This window comes from Microtus ochrogaster, chromosome 15 (genome assembly GCF_000317375.1).
Source record: "Microtus ochrogaster isolate Prairie Vole_2 chromosome 15, MicOch1.0, whole genome shotgun sequence".
In the NCBI taxonomy this organism is placed as follows: domain Eukaryota; kingdom Metazoa; phylum Chordata; class Mammalia; order Rodentia; family Cricetidae; genus Microtus; species Microtus ochrogaster.
In genome coordinates, this window is record NC_022017.1 from 36,167,830 (window position 1) to 36,174,054 (window position 6,225).

The window sequence follows — 6,225 nt, forward strand, 5'->3', positions numbered from 1 at the left end:
CTTCCTCCCTCCCTCTCCCCTCTCTTTTCCTTCCTTCCTTCCTTCCTTCCTTCCTTCCTTCCTTCCTTCCTTCCTCCCTTCCTCCCTTCTTCCCTCCCTCCCTCCCTCCCTCTTTCTTTCTTCCTTCCTTTCTTTATTTCTGTTAACAAAAGCTAAGGTTTCCTAGGAAGTTGGGACCTCAGGTGAGGTCTATAGGCTTATATTACATTGCCCTACAGGCAAGTCTATGGAACCTTTTCTTAGTTAATAATGGATTACGGAAGGGCCCCACTCACTGTGGGTAGTGTCATTTCTGGACAAATGGTCCTGGGTTGTATAAGAAAGCAAGCTGAGCAATCCATGAAGAGCAAACCAGTAAGCAGCATTCCTCCATAGGTTCCGCTTGAATTCCTGCCCCCATTTCCTTTCAGGAAAGACTAGATGCTATAAAGCAAAATAAACTGGTTCCTCTCCACATGGCTTGGGGCCATGGTGTTTTATGACAGTAACAGAAACCTGAGTCGTGTGGGTAAAACTTTCAACATCTCTGTCTTATGGAGGGTACAGGTCAGCCCCTGTCAGAGAACTGGTTACCCACACAAGTGAAGTTGAGGCCCAACACCTTTGAGCTCATTCACAGCTTTAGTTACCCCAAAATGTTCACTGACATCACCAAGATGTTTTTCTGGACACACTGTTGGTGCCCACAGTAAACAAGTGGTGGTGTACTTGCTCGGGGCCTGACCCCATCAAGAAAGCCTCAGACCTCATCCGCAGGATGGCACACCTAACTGTAGTCCATTCTTACCCTCATACCCTTCAAAACCAGGGTGACTCAGGGGTGTCTGAGCAGCTGGGCTCTGGTTCTGAGTGTGCTCTGGCCAGATTTCCTTGCATCTATCATCAGCTCCCCCGAGGACAGGAAGTAGATGTGCGGAGGCACAGGCAGAGCCAGACATGGCGTAACAGTTTAGAAGACTGAGTTGGGGGAAGAATGGTGGCTACTGGGTCTCTCACAGAGCACAGGGAGCATGTGGCGGGGACAAAGAGCAGGTCTGTGACAAGCGATACTTCCCTTGGCCTCAGTGCGGTAAGATGGAGGCAGATAGGATTTTTTTTTTTTTTTTAATCTGGCAGGAGGAAGCACAGGGTTTCACACTCCGGAGGCTGTGAGAGCCAGACAGCCCTTCCCCCAGCACAGCATCTTCCTGTCAAGACTGTCTGGGAATCTTGGACGAGAACAGGATGGGATTCCTCCTCATGCCTCTGTGGAGGGTGACATGCTCTGGGGTTGAGTCTGTGGGTGCTGCATCATTTGAGAGTGTTTCCAGCGCTATGCCCAGATTCCAGGCCACAGGGAGGGAGAAGCATGTCACCATGCAGAAACAATGTGACCATCTCTTCTCCCTCCCTCCTTACTCAGCTTTCTGGTTGCCACTCCTACCTGCCTTTTATGGAGTGTGGGTGAAATGGGTCATTTTTTTGTTCCATGCATGCCTGTGTGCTCACCCAAGAACCAGACCTGAGCTTATGCAGAAGGGCTCTAGAAACAAGCAAGGGAACAAGCCACCACAGAAATCAGGGCAGGTCAAGAGGTTCTCTGTGTCAAAGAGGCAAAACCCTAGATATGTAGGTCATGAAGGATGAACAGGAGTTTGGTCTCTGGGTAAAAGGATAAGAGAGGATTTTAATTAGGCGGAGGAAGAGAAAGAGAAGGAGGAGGAAGAGGAGGAGGAATACAATTGCCCTGTTTCAATAGAGCTCAGTATTTACTGTTTGTTATACAATACTAGGTGCTATTTAAGGCACCTTGCATGTTAATCTATTAATCTTCATGACAGAAAAAAAATGTTTTCCTCACACCAGATCTATTTTACATACAAGGTGAGTGAGATGCAGAGAAATTATGACATACATCCCACTGGCTAGCCAATGACAGATAATATTCCAGAACCTGCTCCTTATCTGCCCTCTAACTCTCTGAGTACTTTAGAGAAAGACTCTATCCTTGCTTATTAAGCACCTATTGTATGCCAGACACAGGAAGGAGTTTGGATCTTTGTAGCCCAGTAGCCATAGTCTTGATCTCTAAGGAAATTAACATATAGGCAAAAAGTCAGTATTGACTATGTCCATTATGGTTTTAGTTGAAACAAGCCCAAATGATTATGGGAATATCTGGGGGGCTTTTACTCAGACTGAGTGGAGCAGGGTGATGTCAGAGGTAGATGGTAGCTTATGGGTATGATCACTTAGATAGCAGAGAGTGTGGCTTTCTATTTATTAGAAGCTCAGACAGACAGAGTTCTGCATGTTCATGGAATTTTAAAGACTTCAGCATGACAGGGTACTCTGAGGTTCCAGGTTTTCCTAAACACTTGTCACCTCATGAAAACCTGCACTGTCATTCTGAGGGAACACTTAGAAAGGGTCAACAGGAGAAGTACAAGGTTCAGACCTTTTAGAATGTTCTGAATGGATGCTGTAGGGGGAAGGCCCATGACTGGGGGAGCATTGGCAACAGGAAGCTCAGTTGGTGAAGAGTCCAGTGGGTATGACAAGTGACTGGGGCTCAGAAACATGGGGAGCAGTGAATAGACCCTGATGCAGAAAGAGAAGATGTCAGGATATAAGTGGGTCCATTCTCCGGGTGACAGGGGCGCTGAGTTTTAAGCTGGGGATAGCAAAAGAGATGGAGGCAGATGAAGGCGTAGCTGGGCTAAGGAGAATGGAAGGAAGTAGGGGAAAGGGTTTTGTCATAGCCATTTTCCTGGGTGATAGAATGACGAATGCCTGGGGAGGCGGGAACATTTTAAAGGGTTGCTGTAGAATCAGGGTTCAGTATCTGTGGACAACGTAGTGAGTGGGGAGTAAAGTCAAGAGGACCGAGCCAACTGCCAAGCAGTGTGGTTCTTGGGGTGACAGCAGCAGCAGAGTATGTCCTCATGGGCTGCAATGATGGAGGCATTGTGGAGATCAAAGATTTGGTGTTGGCATTCAAGGCAGAGCTGCAGTCAGGGACTGTCTCCACACACCATACCACCAACCTCAAAGCGCATGGGGTTTCTCACATCCAGGATTCCCTCAGCAAGGATTCCCTCAGTGAGCCGCGGAGAGAGCTCACCTTCCCTGCCATGGACCATTTGATTCTTCCCACTAGATAGAAAAGAGCAGTTACAGCAGTTATACATAAAGCACACACGGACTCTATGGGCTGAAATAATCTGTACACATGATCAATTCTCCCCAACGATTGTATGCTATCTTGGAACTTCCTTCTTTATGTTGTTTGAGCTAAGTGTCTGGCCCACATCTGATTATGTATTGAATAAAAAGCCAGGAGGAACTGGGAAGGAGAAAAGAGGAAGCAAAGAGAAAAGAAGGGCTGCTGTGGGACAAAGGTCTTGTACCCTGTCACTTGTATTGTTTTAATAAAATGCTTATTGGCCAGTAGCCGGGCAGGAAGTAGAGGTGGGGCAACAAGAACAGGAGAATTCTGGGAAGAGAAAAAAGTGAGTCTGCAGTCGTCACCCAGATACAGAGGAAGTAAGATGAGAACACCTCACTGATAAAAGGTACCAAGTCATGTGACTAATACAACAAGAATAATGTGTTAACGTACAATGTAAAAGTTGGTTAATAAGAAAGTCTGAGCTAATAGGCCAACCAGTTTATAATTAATGTAGACTTCTGTGTCTTTCTTTGGGATGAAATGGCTGTGGCACTGGGTGAGACAGAAACTACTGTCAACAAATGGTACCAATGTGGACAACTAAATCCAGTTAAAATCTGAGAGAGTTTAGGAAGTAATTCCAGAAACAAAAGAACAGAGTTAAACATGGCTTCTTGGTAGCAGCATTTTCTCTGGTGAGCTTTGCTTGCTAGTGGCAAGTGCATCTCATTTAAGAGAGGCTTCCTGATTCAGCTTTAGCTGCAAAAAACTTGCAGCTGTTTTAAGAGGCTCCACCAGCAAACACTTACATGGTGTTTATGAATAGCCAACAACATGTTTTTTGGTGGTGGCGTGAAACTTGAAACTGCATAGAGTTCTCCTGCCAGTACCTCCGCCATGAAGCTAGACTCTCAGAAATCTAAAGAGTAGGGTAGATCCAGCTGTCAAAGTCACGGCTTTAATACTAGTCATATCACTTAGCAAATTAATGACTGATGTATTCAGAAAAAGAGATATACAGTAATGATAAATTCAGATGAAGAAAACCTCTAAATGGTTTACAGTGTGTTTAAGAATGTATGTAGACTTGGGAGAGAAAAGAAAAAGGATAAAGTCCTTTAAAAAAAAAAGAAAGAAGTTGGGTGTGATGGCACACACCTTTAATCCCAGCACTTGGGAGACAGGGACAAGCTGATCTCTGTGAGTTCAAGGACAGCCTGGTCTACAGAGTGAGTTTCAGGACAGCCAAAGACACACAGAAAAACACTGTCTCAAAAAAACCAAAAATTAGAGTTTAAAAAAGTCACATAAAGATGGAAAATATACAGAGAATCTGGATACTGTATGTTATTGTGTTGTCTTTGAATTATTTGATGGCAAAGGAAGGAACAACAGCTGCTAAAAGACATTTGATTATAAATACTGCTCATTTAATCCAATTTTAGAAATGCTTTGACTTCAAAATTTAAGTCAAAATATATGTTACTTTGGATAAAAGAGGTTTTGCTTTTGCTTCCGCAGGAAATGAGAGGCTGTGGATTCATTCTGGGTTAAGAAAAAAATCAATTTGATCAAGGAAGATACCCTGAAGAATCTCGGATAGTCATGGATGGCCCAGATGATCCAACATTTCACAGGACCTCTGATGGAGTTTCCTCTGAATTCTACATCCAGAACAGCCTCAAGACTACTGGCTGAGATGATTAAGCCTCATGAAATATTCCAATGAGGACCCGAACATAATCCTAAATTTTCTTTTAGTCCCCATAAGATTACCAGCACCCCCAATCAGCAGGAAGTAGCCTGAAAAACTATGTCCACTTTCCCCAAAAGTGGATTATGGATATTTATCCTAGTTTAGAGTGTTGTTTACAAGTTGTTATGGATAATAGTCTGGGAAAAAAAAGCTAAACAAAGGAGATTAGATTCAGAGTTCTTGTTTTGGAAAAAAAGAGGGAAGTGCTTTTAGGACAATGATCTTGTACTCTGTCACTTGTATTGTTTTAATAAAACACTGATTGGCCAGTAGCAAGACAGGAATTATAGGCAAGGCAATGAGAACAGGAGAATTCTAGGAAGAGCAAAGACTCAGTCTGCAGTTGTCACCCAGACACAGAAGACACAAGATGAGAATGCCTCACTGATAAAACATATCCAGCCATGTGGCTAACACAGACAAGAATTATGGGTTAATATAAGATATAAGAGTTAATAAGAATCCTGAGCTAATAGGCCAATCAGTTTATGATTAATGCAGACTTCTGTGTGTTTCTTTGGGATGGAACGGCTGTGGGACCAGGAAGGACAGAAACCTCTGTCAACAATGGGCTAGTGAGATAGTTCAGGGTGTAAGGGAGCTTGCTGCCAAGCCTGAGGACCAGAGTTCAATTCCCAGGACCCACATGGTAGGAAAAAGAGTATGACTCCCACAAGTTATCTTCTGATTTCCATAAAAGCACCCCAGTGCCCATGACTCACTTCAGAAACAAGTAAATAAATGAAATAAATATTTTTAAAGAGGAAAAAAAAATAAGATGAGTGAACTGGTCAAGATGTGTAGATCTGTGGATGGATGGATAGATATGAGAATGGATGGGTGTTGGGATGAGTGGATAGATGGATGGACAGAGACCGATTAAGTAGACAAGGAACTGAATAAGGAAGCAAGGCATATGCTTGCACACATACATAGGACTGCATATGACTGGAACACAACTTTTGCGAGTTTGTCAGCAATCAGCTTGGCAGGGCAAGGGAGCAAGGCAGAAATCTGTGCTCCAGTGACCTTAGAGAATGTTCACAGAATTGGGGTAAAGCACTAGAGAACAGAGTCTTGGTATACCTGTAACTGGTGCTATGTGAGCAATAATGACTCGGTAGTGAGCAATGACTTAGGCACCTTGCCCATGGCTGCATCCTTGCCTGCCTGGCACATTGCCTGGTGAGAGCTAGTGTACCCCTCGAAGGGTCTGAGTTCTTGTTCACTCTCACACTCCTTCACTGTGTGTCCTTGTGTGTGTCCTTTCCTTCTCTAGGACTAAGTTACCTCTCTGAGGGACACTCTACTTCTTAAG